Below are 9,897 nucleotides of genomic sequence, written 5' to 3' on the forward strand. Positions count from 1 at the left end.
AAGTTAGAGACATAAAACAAAAAAAATTATCTCGATAGATTAAATACCTCACCTTAGGGCAATTTATGCAAAAATTAGGGATTATGGCAAGTAACTGCATCCTGCTGATCTTCAGTCTTGAAGACTTTCTTGAGCACATTGTCAGATTCTGATCCCCGGTAGTCGCCAATAGCACAGTGGATATAAAGAGTTGGTAGAAGGATTAGTGATCATCGTATTCAATGTAGCACTTTTCCATGTAAATTACCATTCTCAAACTTTTGTAAAAAAATCTATGGAGTCTTGTCATTTACATACTACCATTCTATTAAATAAAGTTGAGCTTTTATCCAATTGTTTCTACTCTTATTTAATTCACCCAAATAGTTTTAAATTTTATTATGATCATTTTTGAAATTAAAACTTTAAGAATATTTTCTTAAACATATAAAAGCATTAATTTTAAGCAATTGATTTGATTAAAAGGAATATCAACAGTGGTTTGAAAGCAATAAGCCCTAACTGTAGAGAATTATTGGTTCTACCCAAGCAGTAGGTGTGATTCATCTTTCATCCCCGACAACATGATTATCACCTGGTGTTTGTTGATTTCCTTAGCTGTTAATTCGCCGTTGTCCCCAACTAATTTATGGTTCTTCCCCAGCTGAGTGAGGGCATTTCATTGTAGCAGTTTGCATCAGTTCCGACAGAACTTTGGTTTCCCCGCAAGTCGCCATCGGATTTTCTCCCAGCCAGAGTTTCCTCTTGGTTTCCGAGCAACTATTTGTGTTTGCTCCCTTGTAGGGTTGTCCCCCATTTGATATGGTGTTGACCTAAAAATCCCCGCAGAATTGGTAGCAGTTTCCTCAGCAGATCTCCTCTTTTCTTCCCCAGCTAGGGTCGAGCCTTTGAGATATTGACCTCTTTTCTCCAGCAGTTGTTTCCCTCTTTGATGGATTGGCCGAGAATTGTATCGATGATTCAAATTTGCGACATTTTTGTATCCTTTGCGATTGTTTTGTCAGCATAATTATCATATATATACATATACATATACATTCATATAACTTCATTATTGTGTCATTACACTTGTTGATTCATTTTTTGTGATTCTTATTCTCTGTTATGGTGGTACTTTATCCCCATACAGGTCTGGTATGTCTGTCCTCCTTCAATTGTAGAGTGTCAGCCCCTTAAGCAGAAAGACTTTAACCTTTCTCCTTTCCCCACTGAGTTAGTTTCTCGTGGATGACTATTATTTTAGCTTCCTCCCCAGTTGTTTATCTGGATGGAACCACTCCCCTTGAGTTATATCCTCATCGGGTTGAGTCTTGATTGACCGTTTCCTTCTAGATCTTACCTAGATAGATATTTTTGGTCCCCTAAGAGTCTATTACCCAATAATTGGTAGTATTCTTCTTAGTTTGCAATTTATTACTTCTCGCCCAATTCCCGGCAAAAGTAACCCCTTTTTCTCCCCAGAGGATTCGTTTTCACGTTTCCTCAGGAAGTATATCCTTGATATGTTCATCCTAACCGATGACATATATTTTTATTCCTTTTCAGAGTATATCCTTGATATGTTCATCCTAACCGGTGACGGATATTCTCCTTTTGATGGTATTCTACCCAGTAAAAAGGTAGGTGTAATCCCTATTTATTTCCCAGAGAGTTAATCCTTGATATGTTCATCCTAACCGATGACGGGTTCCCTTCTCTTTACGGTCTTCTTCCCAATAACCGATAGTTGTAAATCCTACTTTTTATCCCCTTGCAGAGTTTATCCTTGATATGTTCACTTTAACCAGTGACGGATATTCTCTCTCTTAGGTCTTCTATCCAGTAACTGATAGATGTAATCCCTATTTTTCGCCTCGGAGTCTATCCTTGATATGTTCATCCTAACCGATGACGAATATTCTCTTTGATGGTATTCTATCCAGCATTTGATAGATGTAATTCCTACTTTTTTGTTCAGGAGGTTTATCCTTGATATGTTCATCCTAATCGATGACGGATATCCTCCTTAACATCCCTAGGCAAGTTTATCCTTGATATGTTCATCTTAACCGATTATGGATTTTCTTTCCTTTGAGTCTATCCTTAATATGTTCACTTTAACCGATGACGAATATTCTTTCTCTTTGGCCTCCTACCTAATAACTGGTAGTGGATAATATATTTCTGCTCCTCTTGTGTTGAAGTTTGTTTCTTTCCAAGTTGAGTTGAGTATGTATTTCCTTAGTGAAATCGTTGTTCCTACTTGGTTCGAGTATTCCAGCTTTGTTCTGATTTACCCATTTTCCCTATTGTAAGACCCTAATTTTTACCCTAAGATCCCTCATGGCATCATATCATTACACTTTGCATTTGCCTCAAGGATCATGGCATCTTGACTCCTTAACCCTAGGGTGGGACTTGTGTGAGTTGGTTTGAGACTGCCAAGCATGCTTGAATTGTATATTATTGCTTTTCTTATTTGTTTACTAACCAAAAGCACAAAAATATGTCACTAACATCTTTTGTTTTGTAGCTAGAGCAATCATGAGATCTAAGGATCCTAGGAGGCCCATATGCTCAAAGAATGGCCAGGTGAAGGTGAAAGCAAACATGAAAATGGTTCACAAGGCTCTAAATCATCATATATGCCTACCAAGTATCTCAATTTGTCAATTTGGTCAAGATAAACCAAAGGGTTTGAGGCTTGTTTACCAAGGAACCCCTAATTCGTTTATACATTGACTGTGCCTTGCTCATGAAGCAACCTAACCCATGATCAAATATAATAAAGGGAAGTTCTTTCATTTATCATTTCATGCATATTTGAGATTATTTGAGTGTCCTCAATCAACAGTTAATCAAGATTTGAAGTTTGGACTTGAGAAGTTGATTAGTCAATTCATCTGAATATTTTGAAATCCACTGAGACCTAACTTTTGATGTGTTTGTCAAATGAAGATGACTCCAAGAGAAAACATGTTCTAAAGAACCATATTAACAACTTTCATGTTCATAAAAAAACGATTTGAAGCTTGGAAGGTCATCATTCATTTCAAAACATTATAGATCATTTTGACTGAAAGCCTAATTTGAGGTCAACTTCCCAAGGGCCTAACTCACTCATTTTTCATGATTTTGAGGTGGGATCAAATGCATTGGAAATTTTAAGATGTCTACTTCATTTTATATGTTGAACAAACTTTCATAATCATAAAATAAACATATGTGATATTACAAAACATTATAGGTCACTTTGGACCAAAGTCATTGAAATGTGAAAAAGTCCAACTTCAAGTGCCCATAACTTTCTCATCAAAAATCCAAATGATGCAAAATTTAAGTCCAAATTGATTGTATTTAAAATATATACAACTTTTATGTTGAAGGTTTTGTCATTTTAGGCTTGCATCATTGAAGCAGAAGGGCTTGAAGTTGGTCCATTTTGGCAAAATTCACATACACATGTTTTGCACCTTGAACTTTATGATCAGTTTTCATTAATTTCCTAACTCCAAATGGATTTTTGTTCAACATAACAATTTTTCCTCATGTCAAGAGCTTTCCAACCATTACCCACAAGGCCATGTTTCATTTTGGTAAGGTGCATTTTCGAAGAGATGAAAGTTTATGTGCATTTTTGAAACCATGTCAAATATTTGTGCACAAGCCATTTCCATCAGAACTGCACGTCCAAATTCATTTTGATGATGTTTAGATTGCATTTGCAATTGAGTTTGGGCCTCACATGCGCCTGTATAGGCCCATGCATGGAGGACCCAAACTCATGCACACATGATTTTTCCATGACTTACATCACCTTGTGCTATAAATAGAGATGCTCAGCTTGATTCCAAACCAACCTTAAGGCGCCTAATAATCTGCAGAATTGGAATCCCACACCTCACCTAAAGGAATTTTGCATTTCACTTTCATTTTTTCAGTTTCAATTTTCAACTTCCTTGGTTGATTATTGAACTCTAAATTCCTTAGCCTAGCTCTATTTCCATCTCAAGAACACACTGCTATCAAGAATTGGGAAGGATCGAGCCTCATAGAGCTGCACTTCAAAGGTTGTTGTTCAAACTTTTTCCATTCGAATCTCTCTGGATCTTGCTCATTTCTTGTGTTTGTTGGTTCCTCTGAAGTCCTCTCATAAGAGGCAATTGATTGGTGCATTTAATTTCACGAATTCATCAAGTTCAGATTGAACAACATAATTTTCTCTCAGATTTCTCCTTCTATGAGAGTCTAGAGGAGAAACCAATGGCACAGGGGTGATGTACATCACCCCAGCTTTCCAATGATATGGGGATCGCGTGTTTTCATCAAGTTTTCATAACCTACAACTTTCACCGGAGCTAGCATGCTCGCCGGAGAAGACGGTGGTGTACACCACCGTCCACCATGCCAAATTGCATCTGGGCCGTTGGTTGTGTTTTCCAGATTGAATCAGGGCCTTTAATTGTTATGACTTTTAATAATGCTGGGTATTTCTCATTTGACTTGGGACCATCATACGCGCGCGCCTCACAGTCTCTGGATCTTCCACGTCATTTAATGAAATCTGATCCAACACGCCAGGCTTTTTGCATTTTCTGATTTATTTCATTTTATTTCAAAAATTCATATCTCTTTCATTTTAAATCCAAAAAAATATGGGACCAATTGCATTATTTCCCTTTTTAATTCTAGTTTTTGAAAATGATTTTTAATATTTTTTTATTTGTTCATTTAATATTTTTTGTGAATTTTCTCTTTCCTGGTTATTTTTAATTCATTTTAAATAGTTTCCAATATTCAAAAAATGCAAAAATATTTTCTTAACATCTTTGAATGAAGATGAATCTATGAAAAATATTCTCATCAATTTCTTAATTGATTTGAGATTTTAGTTCAATTATATTATTTTTTATTCATTTTTAATTGTTTAAAAATAGTTTCTGGTTTCTAAAAATGCTGAATTTTTTTGTCAAACCTTGTTTGACCTTGTTGAACTTAGGATGATCCATTGGACTTTTCAAAGTTGATTTGAAATGGATTTGAAGTTTGACCTTTATTTGTTCATTTTAATTCAAGTATTATTTTAATTCTCAAAAATACCAAAAATATTTTATTTGTTTCTTGACTTCTAAGCTTCATCTTGCTTTTGTTTACCATTGATTAACTTTGATTCTATTCATGTTTGATCAATGTGTGTTGGATATCTCATTTGAATTTCAATTCATGTACATTCTTATTCATCTTCTTCTTCATCTTTTTTCTTTTTGATCAATGAGTTAAAGATTGGTGGTTAGCCTTGACATGTGAGGGGCTTAACCTTCCTTGATTCAAATCTAATTCATCTTGATCAAAGATTAAGTGAATGGCTTTGCATTAAGGATAGGTTGCTTCTTGGTCAAGCAAAAAACCTAAATCAATACAAGATCATTCTTCTTTTCTTTTGGCATGGCAAGTTGTAGGAGCTTGGCTTACTAGTCATGGTCTCTAACTTGTGTTTGTTGCCTATAGTTTTATTGACCGGCCTCAGATAGGTGTGACTACTACATTAGTCCACTTAAAATTGCTTAACATAGCACTAAATTGCCTTATGGCACACTAACATTAATTATTAACACTAACTTTTAATTTAAGTCATTTAATTCTTGCAATTTACTTTTATGCAATTTAATATCTTGTTCATTAATTCATTTTCTTTTGCCCCTTTGCTCACTTGAGCTCATGTTTATGTTAATGCAATTTGCCTTTCGCTCACTTGAGCACATTATTGTGTATATACTATTGTGCTTGTGTTGTTTTTGTTTGTGTGATCCAAATGCAAATGGACAAAGGACTTAGTTTTAGGACCTTACCTATGCTAATGGATTTTGAAGAGAAACTAGGCCTCATGCCTTTAGAATGCTAAAATGTCAAAGAGCAACTAGCCTCATGCCTTTAGAATGCTTAATGTTGAAGATGAATTGAAAGGACCTAATTCTAAACTCACTCTTGTCCATTCTTTCTATTGCATTGTGGAACTTTTTGATTTGTGTGTTCTTGTGTGCTAGGGATCCCAAACTTGCCAAGTAGAAGAACCATTGTCATGAGCATCCAAAGTGAGAGATACAAAAGCCATTGGAAGATTCCTAGGAGCTTGATTGATTGTGTGCTTGATTGCTTGAGTTATTTGCTTATTGCTTGCTAATTCCAAAGGAAAGGGAACAACTTGGATCATCACTATGATCTCAAGAAGGGAACTCCATTGTGGTTTTATTTCTCCTCCTTCACCTTTGCATGTTTAGGACCTTAGACATTCTCTTCTTCCCTCCACTCTAACCCAAGCCAAACTTTTGTGCAAACATTAACATTGTTTTCAAAATTAGAAACCTAAGCATTATGCTTTTGATTTTTCTCCAACTCTTTTCATAACACTTATTTTGAATTGAACCTTACATCAACTTTGACCTTACTTTGTAAATAATTTTCATTGGTAAATACAACTCACTCAATTGTATTTGTGGTTTCAATGGCCACTTCTTGCCAAAGATTTTCATAAACATTAGCTATTAGGTTTGAGTTATCCTAGAGGTTGATATAATACCCACCTATATCCTTAGTGATGGACTATAAGTCTTCCATGCTTATTATAGGGTTAAACCCTCACTAGCATGTTGAAGCTCTCCTCACATGGTGGATTTGTGGTTTTAGGTTGAGTTTTCTCCCTTTGATAACAAAAGACCTTAAGGCTTTTGACCAATCAATTCACCAACTTCTTTTGAGATTTTTACCCCGAACTACGAGGTTTTGATCCTACCTTTTTTAAGATGGTACGTAGGCAATGGGTTTATCCATTCAAACACAAAAATTGTAAATAACTTGTACATTCTTCTCTCATCTCCCCAATCATGTTTGCACAAATAATTTTCACAAATACCAACCTACCTTACAACATTAGTGAAAAGGGCTCCCTTAGAGTACTAAGGATGTTTTGGGTGCTTAAAACCTTCCCATTGCATAACCAACCCCCTTACCCAGATCTCTGACATTTTTATTAGTTTTTGATTTGATAAAACTTCTCGGTTTTTGTTCACTTTCTAACCTTTCCTTTAGATAAATAGAAGTGCGGTGGCGACTCGAATTGTATGATTTACTTTTGATTTAGTCAATAAATCTAAAGGTAACGAATACCCCGCTACAGAAAAGTGGCGACTCTGCTGGGGATAATATTTGCCTAGTGGGTTTTGCCTACTTTTCACATTTGTTGTATTATTTTGTTTATATTATTTGTGACATATTTTTGTGCAAATTTGGGATTACTGTATTGTTTATAATGTATGAATTGCTTGATATATTAATTGCTTGTGTGCTTGGTGGTCTCTTGTGAGATGAGTTCTATACCCGAACTCGAGTGCACTTATGATAGGAGAATGGCATAGTCTTGTTGACTTGTGTGGAGTTATTCCTTAGCAAGTTGACTTGCAAGCCCATTCACTTGGTGGAGGTTATGTTGGGATCAATAATGTCACACGAGTAGTCGTGGTTAGGCATTAATCTTTCCAATATACGCCTTAGAAGTCAAGGACCTTAGTTTACCAAGCCCATCTTGGCCTATTTTTAGGACGTAGTGCGAAGGTCGTTCAAGTGTAAGATTTGATACGATTGTTACGCGATACTACACTCATAAGAGTCTCTCTTGAGAATATTTTTGGAATACGAGTAGTCGTTTATCCGATAATATCCGAAATATGGGATGATGATTATGGGAACCTCTTGTAGAACATGGTTGTCAGGTTTAACCATAGTACACTCCCTTTGGGTGGTTCTTAACCGAGACTCCATGCTCGTGACTTGCAACAAACCCTTGATTCATGGTTGATCCGTTCTTGTGCATCCTTAATATCAATGGAACTTGGGTGTTGATAAGGTGTAAACCATAATCCACCAAAATGGATGATTGATATTAAGGATGACTTGATCCATCCCATGACCTTTGTGTGGTGTGTTTTGCTTGATCCTTGAGTGTGATTGTTGCATCCATGCATTCATGCATTCATACACATCCATATCATCAACAATGAGAAAATTTTCAAGGAACTTAAGAGGTCTATTTGCAAATTTTCAAACATGGATAGACAAAGGAAGAATACGAAGAAGTACAGTTTCAGACAACCTGACTTAAAAGAGTTAAGGAGTTTGACATCCTATGTACTTGATCCCTTGGAGTTCAAGGCTCGTCATGGGAAGCTTCTGTCTATTCTTGCTACTCAGGTGGATGAAGATCTGATGAGTGTGTTGATGCAGTTCTATGATCCCTTGTGTCGTTGCTTCACATTTCCGGATTTCCAGCTTTTGCCTACACTTGAGGAGTATGCCTATCTTGTGGGTATACCTATTCCAGATCAGTTGTCGTTCAGTGGCTTGGAGAGAGTTCCTACTTCTCAAGAGATTGCTGATATGTTGCATATAGATGAATCTATTATTGGTGCTCATTTGACTACCAAAGGTGGAATTCAAGGTCTCCCATCTTTTTTCAATAGCTAAACCACGTAAATCACTCGTATAATTTAAACCCACCCTTAGTTCCTCATGATACATCACCCTCTCAAGGAAACAAGTCTGAGGTTAATTTCATTACTGCCCCACTAAGTTACACCACCATATCATCCTCCTAGTGCAATTCTCAATCCTAAAGGTATCATTTTTATTTCTTTAATTTATCTCTTCATATTCTACACCCTATTAGATAAAATAAATTATATAAATAAATTATCCTTTTTAGAAGCCTAAGGCTCTGATTGTGCGGTTGTCAGTCTCCACAAAAAAAAATCAATAGCATTCAGAGGAAAATACTCAAAGGTAAGGGCTTTTTCCCCATACATTCATACTACATAAGACACTGTTGTAGGGTAGTAGTAGAATCTAAAATAAAAAAATTAATAATAAAAATAAAATAAAAATAAAATAAAAACACTAATATTTATTGGTTTGATTTATTTATCCAGATTTGTTATTAATTATATATGTCAATTTAGTCTGTTTACGGTACCTTTCTACCGGTATATTATTTTGCTATTGAAATTTTAGTTATAGCTATTAGATAATATGTGATTTGTTTGACTGCTATATAGGTAAATTAATTGGCATATAAATAAACTATAAAGTTTATTCTCAAATATGTTGAAAAGCTGGAATAAGGGAAACATGAGAAATCAATGTTAAGTAATTAACTTTATGATTGTCCAGTTCAGCAAATATGCTTAGAAAATTACGTTCATGTAACTCATTTCATGTACTGTTTGGCTTATACAAATATATATGGTTATGATAATAATTAATACAATATATTTAAGAATTATTTAGATTAATTAAGTAAAATATATAGATAGAGAAATATATAGAAAATAGTTGTCGGTGGGAAAATTTTGTTAGTAATACTTGATATTATTGAGACATGCATCATGTAGACGTGTTAGTAAAGTCAGTGTGTTTTGCTGTTGTGGTAAGTTCGATATTTCTCGGGCCTTTGTGGCAGGAGTCTTTGTGGCAATTGTGATGCTTTTCGGGCCTTTGTGGCAGATTATCCCATTGGAATGGGTTTTATGTACCCGGATTATTAGTGTCTCATGTAGTGGTTTTAGTCACATTGCATATCATACTGTATAAAATAAAAATTTAAACTAGTAATTATATTTTAATCGTGAATGATTGTGTTATTATTTTACGATATTTTCTTATGGTGAGTATGATTCAATTTGGATATGGAATTTGACCCTTACACTTAATATTTTAGGTACCCAGGGAGAAAGGCATGATTCAATGTGTTGCTTGAAGCGCGTGCGGGGGAGAAAACAGGGTTTTGCAAAATAAACATTTTATTTAATAAGAGAAGAACGCCACTTTATTTCACTTATTGTTAGCATCCGAACTCGTTTAGAAATGCGG

The sequence above is a fragment of the Lathyrus oleraceus genome, chromosome 5, assembly GCF_024323335.1.
Source record: "Lathyrus oleraceus cultivar Zhongwan6 chromosome 5, CAAS_Psat_ZW6_1.0, whole genome shotgun sequence".
Lineage (NCBI taxonomy): Eukaryota > Viridiplantae > Streptophyta > Magnoliopsida > Fabales > Fabaceae > Lathyrus > Lathyrus oleraceus.